General features: G+C 41.3%; 1 protein-coding gene across 2 annotated transcripts in view; it reads left to right on the top strand.

Moving 5' to 3' along the window:
• Positions 1-18,792, top strand: part of LOC111081215 — a 46,017-nt gene that overhangs the window by 3,826 nt on the left and 23,399 nt on the right. For both annotated transcript variants that reach the window (XR_005967977.1, XM_041593869.1), the window contains exon 2: positions 4,781-4,826. The gene's annotated coding sequence lies outside the window, so the exon portion shown is untranslated. The remainder of the gene's footprint in view (positions 1-4,780; positions 4,827-18,792) is intronic.

The raw sequence follows: 18,792 nt of genomic DNA, 5'->3' as shown, positions 1-18,792 counted from the left end.
GGTAGTGCTGGCAGCCCAAAAAACAATTTCACTTCACCGGAATCGATGAATAATTTCTCACAACTAATGGATTACCATGTAAAACATGCTCTGATTCCATAGATTATTTAATTATTATTATTTCCGAAAGAAAAACAAGAGCTTCTGCCACTGACTTGTTGTATATCTGTTGACTAAAATCTAAGCTAAACTTTCACCGGAACCATCAAATAATTCTGAAATTTAACACAAGCTTACATTCTCAGGAAAAGCTTCCAAAAACAAAACTTTCTATGCTTCAAAAAATTTATTTAGAACCCCAGCTCGCCATTTGGTGTGGCGTCTGTTGGAATGGCAGATATCTTGTTATTTTAAACCAATTCACCTAAGACATTTGCAGCTTAAAACTAGATTTTGTATGCCCACAGAGACTTCTGACCACGATCTGGGCAGATCGCGAGAGTTTCCTTCTGACTCTAATTTCCTTTAGCGATATAGTTCTTGACGCACCATCTTCAGTTAAGAAAGAATTTAGGTTTAAAACGACGAACAGCCGAGATGCTAGTTTTTTTTTTCTATCTAGCCGATTGTAAGAGTGTTTTTTAGATCGTTAACAAGTAACTGGTTTCTTCAGAGCGTCCCGTAAATCTTAACTTAGGTGTCTTTTTTTCTTTTTTTTTTTTGATACAATTGTTCTTCGTTGCCATCGTCGCAACTATAAATACGAAAGATTTATTTGCCGCACACAAAATGGAAACAAACTGTGAAAGTTAGCCCCAGTCCGGGGGTTTGGTGAGTTTCTGCAGAGCAACATACAATATATCTGTGCCGGAGAGTGCTCAGACGCAAATGACATGCAAAATAAGCAGAGCTGGCAGCGGCAACCGGGCCACTTACTCGCCCAGCCTCAGACGTCCTCCAGATAGGGTTTATTAGGGCACCGAACCGGAGCCGGAGCCGGAGCCTCAGCCGCAGTCGGGCTACCGACCAGAGCCACAGTCAGGGGGGATGTGCCATAATTTATGCGGGTTTCGAGTACAAAATGTTTGCATAAACTTTATGCAAAAATATGCTATGGCCAGGAAACGCATGAGAGGGGCGCTAGTGTGGGCGTCGCCTTGGCAGTGCCATGAACAGATACATTAACAGAAATTGATTTTCGATTTTTCCCCCTTCCACTCACATTTTCCGACAAAGTCTGGGCAAATGCTTTCTACGGGAATTAGAAAATAAAGCAATTTATTTTTCGTTTCGGTTATCCTGCAGGATGGTTGTCCTGGCCAAAAGTTTGATTAGTTTTTTTTGCATTTGTTTCGGTTTTCGGGGGCTAGGGGCCCCGGCTAATGTTATTAATGTTTCTCTATACCGGCCGGGCAGATTATCGAGCTTTGGGCTTGCTCCTACAACACAGTCTATTTCTGAACAATTTCGAAAAAAAAAAGCTTTTGCCACATATTTGCCGAAAAGTTCTGTTTTTCCAGGGGTTTTTCTAAAAGTTTTCCACATGCAAGGGGCGTGTTTGAGGATGATTTTGGGGAGTGTGTTTTATGTTGCACACTTGTGCGAGCCATTTTGGTAAGCCGTTTTGCATGATAAAGTTCTGAGAGCCCTACCGCCTAACCTTTCTGCATTTATCCTAAATTTAACAAACTGCACTCTGACTTTGACACAGCGCGGTTGGCCAAGGGGGTTCGAAAATTTTCTGGAGGTGGCGGTAATGCTGCTTAATAAGTCAAAGTGTCCGTAAAGTTCAGGGCTTAACCTTGAGAAAGGTTTTTCGAGTGCTGCTTGGCATGGGAGATGCGTTTTCAATCGTATACAGCAAGACACCTTCCGATGATATACTCATCGAAAATTCCATGGAATAGAATTTAATCTCATATTTAAGATGCCATTTCGATCGAATAAAGCATTACGGCGACTTAATTATCCGTAAGAGGCCATTATAAGGATTATAATGTCTGATTGTCTGGAATAAATTTCATGCGAGAGATTTCCATGGAAAATTTTCACTGAAATAAGTAGACAAAGTTCTTAAAATATTTGTTGTTGCTTTTTTCAATATAAAAAGCAATTGCTGAGGTGCTAATGTGGTTTCCAAATCCTAAGATCAAAGCCTCAATCTAATGCCAGACTTCTGGGAACGAAGACCCAGCCTCATTGGCTTCCTTCCACGAACCTTGACCACATTCCCACTCAAACTGACCGTGACCAGCAACAAAATTGGCGTGCTAAGTGCTCGGCGAATCAATTGCAATTACTCGGCCAGTCTGGCATCGGCTGGAATTGGGCCACAGACAAGGGCAGGGCAGTGAGTGGCGGATCCACAGAGGAGGTTGTACTATGTAAAACATTAAATAATTTCATTCCCTTCCTGTTCGGAGCCGCAATGAGCCACGAGCCCAATCAGAAAGTTGGCAAAAACAAATTGCAAAATGAAAAACCCAAATGAGATACATTTTTTAGCTTTTTCGTTTTTTTTTTTTTTTGGCTTGTTCCGCATTATTTGGACGGTCGGATGCCGGAGAAGGGAAAGGCAACCGCCAATAATAACAGCCACGACAACGGCAAGGGCTTACTCCATTTTCAGCGGAGAGCGAAAGCAATTTCCGTTCGTTAAACCTACATTTCGAAATTAAATTTTTTACACTTGAGAAGTTCGCAGCTTCAAATATTTTCATTTTCTGCGCCTCAGACGAGGCGCAATTATGCCTGCCCTCTGGACTGGGGTGTGGGCACAGCCCGCTCGACCCACTCAACCAGGAAGCAGGAACCAGGCAACCCCCAAACCAATGCAAACCCAGCCGCCCCCGTTACGCGGCAAGTGAGTTGTAAGCGCTGCAAGGGCGCGGACGCCTTTAAAACTTTTCCTCTGCTTGGGGGTTGCTGATGGCATGAAGATATAGACTGAGGGATACTCCTTAAAGGGGATATATTTTCTTTAAAAACAACGAGTCTATTTTTAAATTTTAAAATGTTTTTTGGATATAGTTTTATAGCTTTGATCTGACTGGATGTTTTATTTAAAAACGTATTCATATATTTTTATTATTTCCCATAAAATTTCCTCAATTCATATCTACCGCCGAAGGCGTTTAATAGGGTGCTAAAAAAAACCATCAACAAAGTGTATAAAAGCTGAAAAATATACACGAAAATATTGCATAAACAAATGTTGAGCCTTCAAGACCTCATCACTCCCCGGACAGAGTCCCAATCATTACGACCTCCTCCGAAGGTCGAAGGAAGGAAAAAGTTTAGACTCTGTTTGCCAACGCTGGGTTGCGGTTACCCATCGCAGTGGTTAGGGGTCGAAGGGCAAACAAAAAATTCTGTTGAGTATTAAATATCTATTGAGTAGAGAATATGATGGGGGGCGGAATTGAAGCATCGGGAATATTGTGCTTGTTTTTCATTATGCTTCGCTCCTTACTGTTTTTCCAGCATCCGCTGGCTCGGCAGAAACGATTTTCCGAGCTTAATTGAGGCATTATTTGTGTCATCGATTTTGTAGTCGCTTCAAGGGACTTTACTTTAAATTGCCTGCCCAGACAGAGGTCCCCATATCTGATCACACAAGCACACTCGATCCCATCTAATTTATATTATCTGCTTAATTTATATGAAACACCAAATTGCGTACCAGACCTAACCAGAAACAGAGCGTAAGCCCCAACCAACGCAAAGTAGATAAGTCTTCGTGTAGCCCGAAAAAAAGGGAAAATGTCGGACCAAAAATTAGAATACGAAAAAAAAGGGATGCCAAGGACCGTCAATAAAATCTGTTTTATTTGCCTGCTTCTGGCGAGGACAGAGACGTGGCTGGTTTTGGGTTCAGCCAAAGGGGCCCCGGGCCTAGAAACTGACAATCAGAATTGTAATAATGTGAATGCAATTTAACCTTTGTTTCAAAATGGCTTACATAACTTTTATGGATATGAATATGAATACCTAACATGGGCGTTCAGTCTAAGGGCCATGGGTAGAGTAAAAGTCATGAATTTAGATACCAAGGAATGTTCGAGAAAGTATCGAGCATCTATTCAATAACTACGCTCCTGTCCATGGAGGAATGCATCAAGTTTCGAGGACACCCTGGGCAAAGTTTTGTGACGCGTCTGGAATACTACGGCGCCATTAAATAGAATATTTAATTTTATTGTTATCCCAGTCAAGCAGTCCGTTGTCCCTCTGTCACCAAAGATACATCACATACAGGGATCCTAAAATATTTGAACATGATATTCCGAATAAATGATACCCCTCGACCATCACATACTACACATAACACATACAAAGAGAAGTGTCTTTGCATCTCTTGAGTCTTCAGCTGTTAATAAAGACACTTGGTTGTCATCTGCAAGCTTTTCTGATCAAAAATATCTTTTATGCAATCGAACAACATTTTCTTTCTGCTGTTACATACGTCTCCACGATCATAACATACTCCTCTACACCAGTAGTACCTCGTATAAAAAGGGTCAGGCTTTTTTCTCCAATCGACTCGAGTCGCGTCCAAGGCCCCCGACAACATGAAGCGAGGCACATTTTTCGAGGCTTAGCTACAAATTTAAATTCCGAGCATGCTGCTGTGAAGGCACCAAAAGCATCCAGCACATATTTACATATTCCCTTCGCTCGACCACTCTCCCTAACAAAATTTTTCCAGCTAAAGCCATTTTATATTAAAAAAAAAAAACGAGGAACAAAACAAAATGGAACAAAAAGTTTTATACATTTCTAATATGGAAACCCTTTCTGAGCTTTTTCATTCCACGGTCTCCTTCCATTTTTTTTACAGGTTTCTGGCGGACATTTAAGCCGCGGATGATTAAAACGATAAAAAGGTATGTACCATATTTCAGCTTTAAGATAAGGTCTTACAGGGCAACGAATTTGGAATACCCCTCGAAAAATTGCAATCGTTTGATAATGGAGTTGAAAGATGTTTCCTTGCCTTGTAGGATATCTGTATCATTTTGAAGATAGTCGGAAGCGGTGGTTTTGTGATCCAAATATCAAGATTTCCCAACAATTTTATCCATTCTGTTTTTGTACCTTTTTTTTTTTGGTTCACTGACTTGAAGATCCACATCCCCGATGTGCAAAGTCAAAGGTTAAGGTAAAGCTTGCTTGTTTTTTACGTTTTTGTATGCAAATCAAATTAAATATGCAAATCAAAAGCAGCGCCACGGCTTTGAAGTAAGTTTTCAATTTTTGTTTAAATCGTTTTTCCTTTGTGCTTTTTCTGGCTGTCGTGTGCTTGTGTCGTCTGGCTTTATTTATTCATTATTAACTTTTATTTATTTATTTATAAATGTTATATGCGGACACATCTACATATGGCCGATTCGTCAAAATCGAATGCCATATTTCATGGAGGTTTAAAAACAATATTTATGCGCTTGCGGGGCCAAAAGTAAAACCGAGAGTTTTTTGGCTGTTTGTTTGGTTCCCACTTGTTTTTTTTTTGTTTATTTCCTTTGGGGGTGAGGGGTTTATTAACTGAACGACATAAAAATGGCCACAAAAATCGCTGCCAATGGTCGTGTACTCGTACAAGCAGCACAGACAAACGGCATTCGCCATAAAAACGAAATTGATTTACGAGTAGGCTTGAAATGCTGCCATCCTACCATGTTAATGCCAGCCATTTGTGGCCATATGAAAATAAAGCACTGTTTTTATAAACGCTTTTGACAAGTGGCGAAGGATATCACCAAATTGTTTTATTCTGGACCAGTTTTTCAGTTTTTTTTCCTCTTTCCAAAATGCGGTTTATCCAATGGGTTCCATCCTAGCAGTACACAGACATGATCAAGCATCTCGGATGTATCCTACACTTTCGTTTATCAAAAGAAGAACACTCCGGTGCTTGAAAGAGGAGTTAAGGAATGGATTGAAGAAGAAAACTTTTATCTTTCTTCTTTTCCAAATAAAGAAAAGTCATACGTAGTACGTACACAATATTCATCATTAGGAGCATCCTTTATTAGATCTGATTTATACGGAATTGCTTTTCAGTCAAACGTCTTCTGCTCAAATTAATCTCTTGATATGCCCCTTTTTAGATGCGATGTCCTCATCATTATACACACCCCATCCATACAATTCTCGGCAGTGTCGAACTCGAGTTGTCTCCAAAGCTCATTACATGTGCCTCTGCCTTCGTGAGTGCGGTTTGGCGAGGTGAAAAATTCTGGGGGGAGAATGGCAACATTTTAATTTCCTTTTAATGCGGGGACAAACTCATGGTCTTAGCTTCTTGCTTGGGGTAGGCCAAAAAATTAATTATCGTTGGCAAACACGCCGAGCCGTGCTACTACCGGAGAGGGAGGGACTGGGGGAAGCATTGCAAGTGAATTGTAAGCCGCCGCTTAGGCACCGCGTATTTCATTATATGTGGATGACGACGAGGATGGGGACCCATTCAGATGGGGAGGAGGCCGGAGCGTTGTTAAGCTAAAAATAAATTGCTTATTAAAAAGCCTCCTCTGCACATGCATAGCCAGGTGGAGCTGGTGGTGGTGGTGGTGAAGATCCCCGCACCATTCTCGAGGATGGTAGAGTTTCATCTCCAGGTGATGGTGTCGTATCGTCTCCTTCTCATGGTGGAGCCACTCATTTACACTCCAGGAAGCAGCAAAAGCGAGCGCGAATCGAGCGAGTTGCAGGAGTCGTGGGCAGACAATGAGGAATGAAGCTCTGCGGGACTGGGTAACAGGGTGTGAATGACAAAGCACCATGGAACCTCCCCCCTGCTCCGAGTGTGTGTATGGGTTTTTGTGCGTGCAAGAAAGTCCTTGAAGCAATCGACTTAATGCGTATGGCTCTGGCGTTGGTACATATTTAGTTTGCATTTACATCACACAGACATGAGGCACACACAACAAGGACGCTCACACACACCACATCGCATCCTCAGTAAAACTCTGGCTGGGATGGAGATGGAGCCGTAGCACATTTAATTTTCTACACATTGCACCATGTCCTGATAGATTAACTGTGTATTGGGGCACCCTCTCTGTGGGTGTGTGTGTGTGTTTGTGTGTGTACACACTGTGTATGTATGGGTCTGTGTACCACTATGTGTTTAGCTCGAAATGAGCGCTTTATAAATATGTCCTTGTCAGCGTCCGAGGTGGAGACAATTTTCCACTGCCATTGCCCTGCCCTGCCCTGGCCTGGCCTAGCCCGGCCTACACTGCCTTCCCTTTCCTCTGTATGTTCATCCCTGGCTTGACTGCCACGGCTGATTGGATGCCGCACGGTTCGAAAGTCAAGGTATCCTCATCCGCATATCCTCTGTGTGTGTGCGTATCCTGCACGCATCAATGAATTTTTGTCAACGTGATTCGCATTAGAATGTGTATTCAAATGAGCACATAATTTGTTTGTTTGTTTGCTACCCATGTCTGTGTGCATTTTGATATGTCTGTCTACATGTGGGACGGTACTTCCTGAGGCCCTCGAATGATCGACCTGGGGATGCCATCTTTTGTGGGAACTGATTTGAATAGGAACAAAAAGGTCGTAGGATTCGGAATATGATTATTCACTTTGCCCACCAAAATATCTTTTGCTGAATATATCCGAATCGAAGTAATATCTGTAGCACATAAATTTATCTATAACAATTTTACTTACATAACTTTGATCAGAAATTGAACTGAAAATTAAATCAATTTTTCAGCTCTCCGATACTTACTCAAAATTCTGTTATACTCCTGCTACGACTGGGTATTCCCTGCCTAACATAAATATCGAAGCAAGACCATCCTAGGCTTTTGGCATTTTATGAGTGCAATTATGGGTGTGAGGTCCTTGTGTGTGTGTGTGTGTGAGATAGAGACCCTCTGGGGGGCTGGCAATAGGTGTGGGACTACCGTTTGATATAAATTTCCAACAAATTACAAATAAATTGGAGTTGTCTTGGCAGCGCCATTGTCAACCCCAAAAGCAATCGCTGCCAAGAGCTGCCCCACTAGTAATTTAAAATATGCAAATTTCACCATGCTCTTTCAGACACACCCTCGGCTGGGGTGTTGGTATTTATTGCGATTCGGTTTGTGTGGTATTTTAAAGACCGTTGTCGTTGAGGTTTCCCGGCTTTCCAGCTTAGCCCGAGTCCCAGCCTCAGCAGCAGCATCAGCCCACTCAACCCATTCGCAGCCATAACATTTAATTTACTTAAGTTCCCTAAGCCGCTTTCGAGGCCAATCACTTTGACGAATATTGTCTGGGGCCAGACAATTTTAATTAAATGTATAAACCCATGTGCAGTTTATATACGTTTTGTACTTTAACTCCGGATGGGGTTGAGCGCTCATCCTTTTTGTGCTGTTTTTGTTTGTGTCTTACGTTTGATTGATGGGACAGCCTGTGCAGCTTTTTGTGGGCAGCAAGTCAGCGCGGATTGATTTAATGTGAACTGTGCAGTTTATTTTTTATTTATTGTGTGTACCTTCCACATGTATGTATATTCGTTTTGATGGACATATTGGGGTTCCGTTGATCTGATCTGCTCAGCAGCAAATGAAATAAATATAAATTCTTTTAAAGTGTTTATGATTGAGTTACGGTCCCGTTTGTGGCCATGGCCATGGCCTGGATGGTATAAATATAAATGGTTGGTTGGGCTTAATCCTCTGCACAGCGGCATAAATGTTTATGTGAGTGATATAAATCATCTGATGACAAGTGAATAAACAATAAATATACTCAAATAAAACTTGATTTTTTTTTAAATATATATTCGCAAATAGTCTGTGTAAGTTAGATTTCCTCTATTTTATTATCATTTTATTTGGAATTTAGTTTAGCTTCCGAAACCATTTCCCATTGAGGGCAAACCGCCAAAATAAAATCATTTTAATTCGAGTGTGTGCTGCACTTTTTCAATGAAAATTCCCACCATTCTGTTGAGTTCTACTTCACGCTGGCAACATTTTTGCGGCCATTGAACAGTTTGATTTTGTTGCTCTTTGAAGTGGTGTAGACAAACTCATTTATTTATTTCGCCTCTCGTCTGAGTATCGCTATAGGAAGAAAAGCGTTTGGCTTTTTTCTGCACCGACATTCATTGTTCATTCAACCACACCCCACAACTAGAACTTCGCTACCCGGTCTCCCTTTCAGCCAGCTTTATTTTCGCGCATTTGCTGTTTATATAAAACAATAATCATAAATTTTGTGGCAATTTAGAAGACGGCTTTTGTTGCTTTGACTGGAAGCCCCAGCACCAGTCCATGCCCTCTGTAAGTCCATGCCCCACCACCCCATCAGTCATTCCATTTTCGACTGGCGGCTTCAGTATCATTTTGTAAACTTTCACTATTTGTGTTTGTGTTTTTGGGCCGGAAAGTTTTTGCCTCTTTTGCCATTGAATTTATTTGTTTGCTTTCTGTGCCGAGGGGATTTTCGGGGGGCGAAATTATTTAAGCCTATTGAACCTGACTGGTTGTGTTGCTGTGGTAATTGCGTAACCAAATAATTGCTGGCTTCTTGATTTCTACCCTCATCCTTGAACAGCCTCCTTCCTTTCCTGTGCTATTTACGCACAGCTTTATTAAATTTACAATGGTACAACTTGTCGTGTGCGTAATGCCGGAGAGACACGGGAGAGCGAGCGTGGGGACTTGGGACGTTATTAAACATTTTCCTCTGAACAATAAGTATTTGGTATTTCTGTTTAGTTTTTGCTTGTCTTTGGCCATATCTTTGCACCCTCAATGCCAATCCCTTTTTCTGCCATTTCGCCCTCCCCCCACCCCCCACTCATTCGGGCGTTGATAGACATTTCTGACGATTGAGATTGAGGCGAACAGAGAGATGCAGAGCCCAAAGGCATAAGGCAACTGGCGCCATTTTGTATGCCGCACACACAAACACACACGCATACACATACACATAAAGACCTATATAGAATTATATATAGTGGAACAGTGTGAGTATATATATATGTATATATACATGTGTGTGCGTGTGTATGTATGTGTATTTGTGTGGCAAAGTGACGATAAAACATTTGCCTCGATTGCTTAAGTATGCCATAGCAGGAAAGAGCCTGGAAAAGCCTGTAGAAGTGAGGAAGGATTGGGGCGCAGATGGAGGTCTGCTTCCCTATACCCTAGTGAGTTGGGTATTATGATACCATTACGTAATTCTATGTGTGTGCACTGCACGGAGTTGGAATTTTTTGTATGCCATCAAAAAATTTCGCCAAACTCAATTATTGATGTGCGCCTGCATAACCACTCAAGTTCTTAGCTGAAACTAAGTTTAAATGGTGGGAAGGTAACATCCGAGCGGAGAAACATTTTCGAAAAAATCAGATTGTTTCTTCTTTTTTCTTTAGTTGATAATATCTAAAAACGGACTTAATGTTCATTTTCAAACATAAATTAACTAATAAATAAATAATCATACTTTCATTTTATTTTTACCAATAATATTGTTCTTAATTACATCCGTGGATATATTTGAGCTATATGTATGTATGTTACTCAGTTCATATTTTAAGCATACAATTTTCATATTTTTCAAAGCAAAGCATGCAATTTGAATTTAAAATCGATTGGAAGGTATATAACAGATTTCGTAAACAATCTTATAATTTTTGATAGTAAAGTTATTGCCCTAATATATTTTATCTGTAGGCAATATTGTTTTGTTTTCTGTCCTTTAGTAATTGTGTCTTAATTTTTGTTTTATATGAGAAGCAGATATAACTTACAAGCCAAGGAATATGGTACGCTATAATTCCTTAGAGGTGCCAAATTTGTACAAATATAAATTATGTATTTATCTTTGTGATTTTTAATATTCTGTCTGTGCAAGAGCATCGCACTATCGTTGTATTCTCAACAATTTTCATTGACTTGTATCCTCATTGATTTTCTTGCTGTGGGAGTTTTTCAATGTATCTCGCTTAGTCGACTCCCGACAATATGCAACGAACACACATGAAAGTTAATGACTTGCCGTTAGTTGGGTGCAGACCGCTTAGTCCAAAAAGCGAGCCAAGCTGCTCGGTGTTGTGTTAATTTAAGTAAAAAGCATTTTAGCTGATGTGTTTATTTGCCACGCCCAGCTCAGGCTCTCCTTCCACATACACACTCTCTTACACACAGCGTTATCCTGGTGCTCCAATATTACTGATAATTTAGTTGGTCTCTTGTGCTGGCAGCATACTCGTACATTTATTGTTTGCCATGTACCAATGGCTCTATATAGGAAGAGCAAAGAGAGAGCGAGCGCCAAGCATATGAGTGTGTATGATTGTCCCGGTATGGTGTGGCCTAGGGCGCGAGTATATGTATCTGTGTGCACGCCATTTTTGGCCTTTTGCCAGCCCCGACACATTGGCGTCCTTTTATGCGAAAATGAGTTGAGGCAATGTGTTGGGCTAGCTATTTTTTCCCATCTCTCGACGCTTTTTTTTTTCTCATATCATTATGAAACGCTTGAATGGGTTTTTATGTGCACGAGTGTGCGTGCATCTGTGCGTGAGTATTTGTCTATGTATGGGTTGGTGGAAGCCATACAAAGCGGGGCTAATATATTTTCTTATTGATTTAGAGCTGCGATAAGTTCAATATTTAATAGATTTTATCAGTCATTTAATAGGGAAAGGGGAAAAGAAAATGCTGAAGATGGGAATTAAAGGTTCGCTTTTAAAAATTCCTAAGTTTTCAAGTCGCTGTTTTGCTATTACTTAAAATCATGAGGAAAAAAGGAGCAGAATTAAATGAATAAAAGTCGCATGAAATAATCTAAAAGATTAAATCTTCAGTAAACACTGAAAGTTTACATAGTTTTTCCATAGCTCACTCTCAGTACCCAGAAATAAATCTGTAACGGAAAAAATTCGCTAAATTTTGCTTCATTTCTCAATTTGGCTAATGCCCAAAATTATTTACAGACATGTACGAGTATGTACATTGTGCAACTGTTTGGTTAACAATTATGCAAATGTCCCAAGCAAACATGTAAATACATTTTAGTCTTTTTTTCTGTTTTGTTAAATAAAACATTTTCGTGGCGGCTTTTAATGCCTTAAAACGCAACAAAAAACCAAAATAATTTACGAAAATAAGTAAATAAGGGAGTTATGTACGAACACTTTTTGGGAATATAAATTATGCCAAAGCATGTGCCGGCAGCAACAACTGCAACATCCAACAGACAGACAGGCAGACAGACAGGCAAACAGACAACAACAACAATCGAACGCCATTGTTATTGACCTACAAAATGGCGGAGCACATTTCCATTTTCCTTAGCATACTTTCGCGCGCAAGTCCGCGCAAATTGCGGGCAATTAATTAGCTGCAGTCGCGGTTTGGTCGAGCATGAGCCCGGAACGGGTGTCCGTGTCCGTGTCCGCGTCCGGTGACATATAATTTAAGGCGCCCGCGACACTTAAAGCATTTGTACGCCTGGCTTTCAACTGTCAGGACAGTAGTCGGGTGGCCAACAGCAAATAACTCTTAACAATGCCCATATATACAGGGCGGTTCGAAAGTGCAGGGCAGTTCTTTGCATATTCTGCGAGAAAACTATTTATTTTTTTACTAAGTTTATTTCCGATTCGAAGAAATAATTTGCTTTAGATGTAAAACAGAGCATTTCTATAATATAAGGTAACCGATATATGTGATGTACAAATATAATTGAAATTAATTAAATAACAAACGAGATTTTAATTTTTTGTGTAGATCAGCAGACAGCTGAACGGATTATTTGGAAATCATACTGAATCATATAATTGAATTGATAATTGATACGATTATGTACTTGTCAGAACTCGATGGATTATTCGATTGCCTTACACGCATTTGGTAAGTGACTAAATTGTGTGATAGAATCTATGAAACGACAATAAATGCGATCCAGAAATACAAAATGTACAGTAATAATAACAATCTGAAATGTATTTAAATTTCCTTTAACGATTTTCGTATAGTTTTGAGACGCACTGTACAGTCTACAGGCGACCAAGTGTTGCAGACCATTCATATTTTATAGCGAGGTTCATGGTTGCTCTTGTCAGTGTTGCTGCTGTGGTTGTTGGCTTTTGTGGTGGAAAATTCGAAATTATATTTCTGGATATATGGAAAATATTTAAATTTTATCTGCAGAAATAAAGGATTATAGGAAATACTCGTACCTATGATCTGTAAACTGTGACTTGGCTTCAAATAAATCTTTTGCGATTGTCCCCCCCTCTCTGCTACTTTACACGAAAAAACCCCACTAAGCCGATTCAAATCCGACTGATCCCCAGATGCTAGCTTTTGCCTTAAACCCTAAATTATGTGCCTTGTCGTGTTCGTTTGGCCGGCTAAGAGACATTTAGTGTTTGGCATCATTAGAATGCTTTCCTTGTTAATAAGATTACGCTGACGTATGCGCATTAGCAGTCCCTAAAAATACGCAACAAAATAAGGTGAAAATTGTTGGTAATACGAGTATTCAGCCACTGAAAATATTCGACTGGCAGCTGTGTCTGAGCCTGGGGCACCGCAAAAGCCAAAGCCAAAGCCAGCTATGCTTCTTGTACTCCCTTTCATAAGCAGCCACCAACCGAACCCCACTTTGACTGTACCCCTGCCACCATCCAACCCTGGGGTAACCTGACATTTAATCAAGGCACAGCGAACAGGTAAACAAACGGAAATAAGCGAAACTTCCGGTTGCTGTCACTGCTCCCCTCTTTTTGCTGCTGTATCCTGCCTTTCTGCGTATACGGAACGGAAATACAATCAAAATTGTGTAATGTTTGCTTACCAGCAGAGCAGCAGGGGCGGGGGCAGGGTAGTTAACAGCAGCATCATCATCTGGTGTGAGGAAGAGTGTTGCAGGCGCACGTGCCACATTGTGGCGAGGGTTTTGTAGTTCTCTTCTTTTTTGGGATGGTTTTTCAAGCTCTGACGGGCTTGTGGGGGTTTTGAGGTTTTCAACGGTTCGACTGCTGACAGCTGTGGAGGCTGCTAATGAATTTTGCCAGCCATTGAATGATTAGCATTATGCCAATTAAATATTTAACGCGCCCATTTATTGGCCATGTTTATGCGAGCATTCGATATGCAAAATGGAGGGAGAAAACTTCTTTGAGAGCGGGTGGTTGTGGCTCCCAAAAACAAGAAACTCACATTTCGACTTGTAAATGCAAATGGCTTTTTCCAGCCATGTGTGGCTTTAAGGGGGGTGGGGGGAGCTGCCATCAGCCATTATAATTGATGTTTTGACAAGTCAATTGTCAACTAATTGGGAAACGCGCGAATTGGGGTCCGGCTGCTCGTGTGTATGGAAAATCGATGTCAATGTCAAGTGAGAGCTGACATTGATATTGATGGATATGTGCTGAAAAGTTGATTAGTTTTCCACGGTATGTGGGCCACCGCCTCAGCCACACACATCTTCAACCCATTAGTCTGCCACATCAACCCTTTAGATACATTTTGTACACGGCCAGAGTCATTGTACTCGTCGAAAAGTTAGAGTTGGGCCGCCAATATGGCGCCGCATGTAAATGAAAGTTTTGTGTGAAAGGCAGCATTTGGCGGAGTTGCAGAATTGTTAATATTCGGCAAACTTTTCGGCGAAAACGGCAATTAATTTATTTCAAAAGTTGCCAGAGACTTCAGTCTGTTTTCGGCCATGAAAGTTGTTCGACTTAAACTTGAATAACGCCGACAGGCTTTCGTGTAAATTGTTGCCTGAATGTTGTAAATTTGTTCGAATGAATGATCACAGGAATTGTGACTATCTATAGTTTCCTTCTGTAATAAAGACACCACCTACATATGTAGGTTACTCGCATATCCAAATAAATCATCTTCTATTAGTTGGGGCTGTGCAATCAAAACGATTCACACTCAATTCCTCCGCTCCACTTTGATTGCATGTGATGTACACCAATGCCAGGGCACTCAGTCATTCGCATGGCCGGGATAGTCATGCCAACGCCCATTTTTATTTGCTACAAAACAATTTTCAAAGTCATATTTTATGCCATCAAAGGCATTTGTCATTTATGCACAAAATGTGTGGCAATTTGGACAAACAGTTGCCAGAAGGAAACTAGTATATGTTCTATCTGACGAGCGGCCCTAGCACCAAAACATGACGTGTGGGGTGGCTTCTTGTCGTAAAAATACATTTATATGGAGAAAAAAAAGGGTAAAATCATAATGGAGAATATGGATAAATGTGTGGGGTGGGGAGGGGTGGTAAAGAGAAATGCCAGAGAATGAGGCCAACAGCAGCTGACAATTTAGCAAACTTCTGTTATTTGTCTCGCTGCGCAAAAATGAAATGTACAACAAAAATACTAGTCGCAGGCGAAGGAGAAAATTGTTACGCAAAAAAGTTGACAGGACGAGCAATTTGATTTTGGCTGACAAATTTTTGCTTTTGCTTTTGGCTAATAGTAAAAAATATGCGCGCTTCGACGGGGCCAGAGTCGTCTGTGACAGCTCTCGAGATTGCCATGAATATATAAGCCCAGAAATATGTGTGTCCTGGCTGAAAACATTCTGCATGTGTACTCGTACCACTCTGACCGAAGGAGGCCTGTAGCGATACACGAGTGAGAGATGGGTGAGCAAACATGCCGGCAATTTTATTACAAATGCCTGCCATGGCCCTCTGTATCTTTTGCCTCGCTCAATGGACCTAGGGTAAGTGGGGATACGTTCACTTTCGATTGGGCTACCACAATCAATATTTATAGATCCAATAGCCAGATTAAACCAGTTTTAATATCTCAATCTCAGCGTATCCGTGTAAGTTCCTAGATCTTTAAGAGGTTATTTAAGCTGTTCAGATGTGTGGTTCCCAGGGTATCTTGTATTTCAAATATTCATTTGAGTGTCCTTTTTTCTGTGTGCGCCTCGTCAAAACAGTTTACGTTCAAAATGTTGTATTTTCTGGAGTTCTGCCAAGCTCTTTACGCACACAAACACAGAAAGAATGATTCCCTCTCTTAGACACAAACACAAATAGAGAGAAATTCTCTCTACACACACATGCACGTACAGAGAGAGAGACAGAATCTCTCTCTCTTCCACCCACACAAACAAACACAAACACACACACACACATGCACTTTGCGTTTATTGTAAGGCAATAAATTCGCTGGATAATAATTTCAGTCTGGCGTCATAGCAATGATAAACTGTAGATGATATATTATTGCGTTTTTAGTAGAATAAATAGCGACAAGTCCTCGACTGCCTCGACCCCTGGAAAAAGGGCAGGCAGGAAAACAGGCGGCTGCTGTAGGAGCGGAGGGAGCAAACTCAAGTGCGTGCAGGATTTGGTGGCAGGACTGGCTGTTTACCACAAAATACAGTCCAGACCTCGGTCTAAGCTTTAGAGTACATAAATCTCATCGGTGGCTTCAGGCTCCCAGTTCCAGCTCCAGCTCCACGTTCTCCCATGCCATGCCCCCATTCACCGCAAAGCCTTTTCACATGCAAAGTGTTGTCTCGTGTTCCCATCCTTGTCCGGATCCCGAGCTCCCTTGGCAGCATTTTAAAATTCCCCCTTTATAGACGGCGTTTTTATGAGTTAGTGTGACGAGTGCTCATAAATTTGATGGCTAAGAACTGAGTGGCAGCATATATTTACGCCGAGAATCCCACACAAATTTACAAGTATTTCGGGTGCTTATAAATTGGGAGGATGAAAGGTTTCTGCGGCTGGGAGTAACACCAAACAGCAGAGACCAGGGATTATATGGGGACATAAATCATTGTTTGCATAAAGCCAGAGTTCAGGAAGATTTCCAGGATTTCTTTAAAGAAACTTAAGCAAATTTCGACCCAATGAGAAGGAGGTAAAAAACTAAAACAAACATTCGATTGATGTGCCATTCAATCGGTTATCTCAACAGATGGCTGAAAACCTATCTGGAAATAAATACGAGTATATCAAAAAAATCCCCGCACAAACAATTGAAAGGTTGACAACGAAATTTGCCGGCTGTCAGTGGCAGGCCACACGCAAAAGTGTTCAAGGAGAGAATAAAAAAGAAACCAGAATTAAATGAATTTTTTTTTACATACGTATGTACGAGTATTTATATGTATATTGAATATGCACATGAAACGGAAATCCAAAGAGTTGATGGGAGTGATGCCAGAAGGTGTTCAATATGCGGATCGATTTTCGTGGGCCCTCAAACCGCATCCTTTTGGGGCCTGCGAGGTATACGGGATACGGGCCAAGTAAATATTTGCCATCGTCTTCGGAGGGGGGTCTCGAGGGCCTTTGTCGAATGTTTGATGTTTGATGTCCTCGTGTAATGTGATTGACTTTAAGAATCACCGAATCTCTCTCTCTCTCTCTCGCTTTCTGCCACTCTCTCGGTATGCCCGCAACGTAAAAAATTAAAACGAAAGAAGCGGCACTCCAACCACGGCAAATAAGCTCCGTTTTTGGGACCCACGTTGGGAGGACAACGGAAACTTTTGGGTAAGAACTTCTGCCTTTCCCAGGACCTTTCCCATCGGTGGTCAATGGAGCGTTCTGCTGACTTATCCGACTGCCGACTGTCGTAACGTGAAATGAAAGCACGTAGCATTTTCATTTCGGTCAGTGTGCGGAATGCCAATTACAAGATGTGGCGGCCCCTTAGCTCTACAGACACAGAGAGAGCAAGAGAGAGTGAGAGAGAGGGGGAAAGCGGTAAAAGAGGCACCATTTTGCCAGGAATATGCGTCACACGGTGCCGCACACAGGAAAGCGGCACCGCAACCGTAAGTCTGCTCCAGAGCTCATTGAAATGAGTCGCGTAGTGTCGACGCGGGTGAGTCTCATAACTGATAGATGCCTCTTGGGCGAAATTTTTAATAATCTTCTGGATATGTATGTGTGTGTCGATGAGGGAATGGTGTTGACGGAACACATACACGAACACACATATACGTTGTAGGTGGACCAAGTTTGGTTGGCTGCTACTTTTTGGTTTCTGATGCTGCCGCACAGTGGATGGCTATGGCTTCAATGGATGCCCCACTAAGGCCTAAAGGTTTTCTTATTGTTTGTTGCTATTTTGGTATATTTTCTGGAACTAAATTTGTAATTTTCTTGCTTTTAAAATAGATATTATAATACTTATATATCCCAAGCATGCTCTGCAGTTCCAAATTTCTTCATCATTGATATTCATTCGCACACTTGTACTTCATTTTTTCTGGGCAAAATTAATGCTTTTGCTTCACTGTGCCTGACCTGACCTGTGCCACCTTTTGGTCCAAAAATGTGTGTAGCCATAGCAGCAGACGCAGACGCAGCAGCAGCAGCATCGGCACTTAAAAGTGTTTTATTATTGGGGTTTGCAATTGGAATTTTAATTTTTATTTTATAAGTTATGCGCGTGGAATTTTAAGCATCTTATAGACTAAGCTCTCTCCTAAGCTCGCATTTTCTCCTACTATTTCCAAGGTTGACTACTCATTTCGTCTGGATTTCCATAGCAGTGTGTGTGTGCTCCTATAATTTATTATATGCATATGTATGTGTATGTGTCCGTGCGGAGTGGGCTACTCGTATTTTGTATTTTGCTTGTTTGCTAATGGTATGCTACCGTGCTGTGCTACCGAAAAGTATGCCACATGCCGTTCGCCCATTGCTCACGCGGCGGCTACTTGATATGCACACCTGGCAATGGCCTCCAAAAACGCTCCACGGGATTCGGGAACTTTAAATCCCAGCACGCGCACCCAAACCCAACTAGAAAGGTAAAGAAAGTACGCAGTAGAAAAAGTGCAACAGTACTAGCCGCAAGCGAAGAAATACTTT

Source organism: Drosophila obscura, unplaced genomic scaffold (genome assembly GCF_018151105.1).
Source record: "Drosophila obscura isolate BZ-5 IFL unplaced genomic scaffold, ASM1815110v1 contig_200, whole genome shotgun sequence".
In the NCBI taxonomy this organism is placed as follows: domain Eukaryota; kingdom Metazoa; phylum Arthropoda; class Insecta; order Diptera; family Drosophilidae; genus Drosophila; species Drosophila obscura.
Note: the sequence above shows the minus strand (reverse complement) of the source record. Positions and strands in the feature narration are given on the sequence as shown.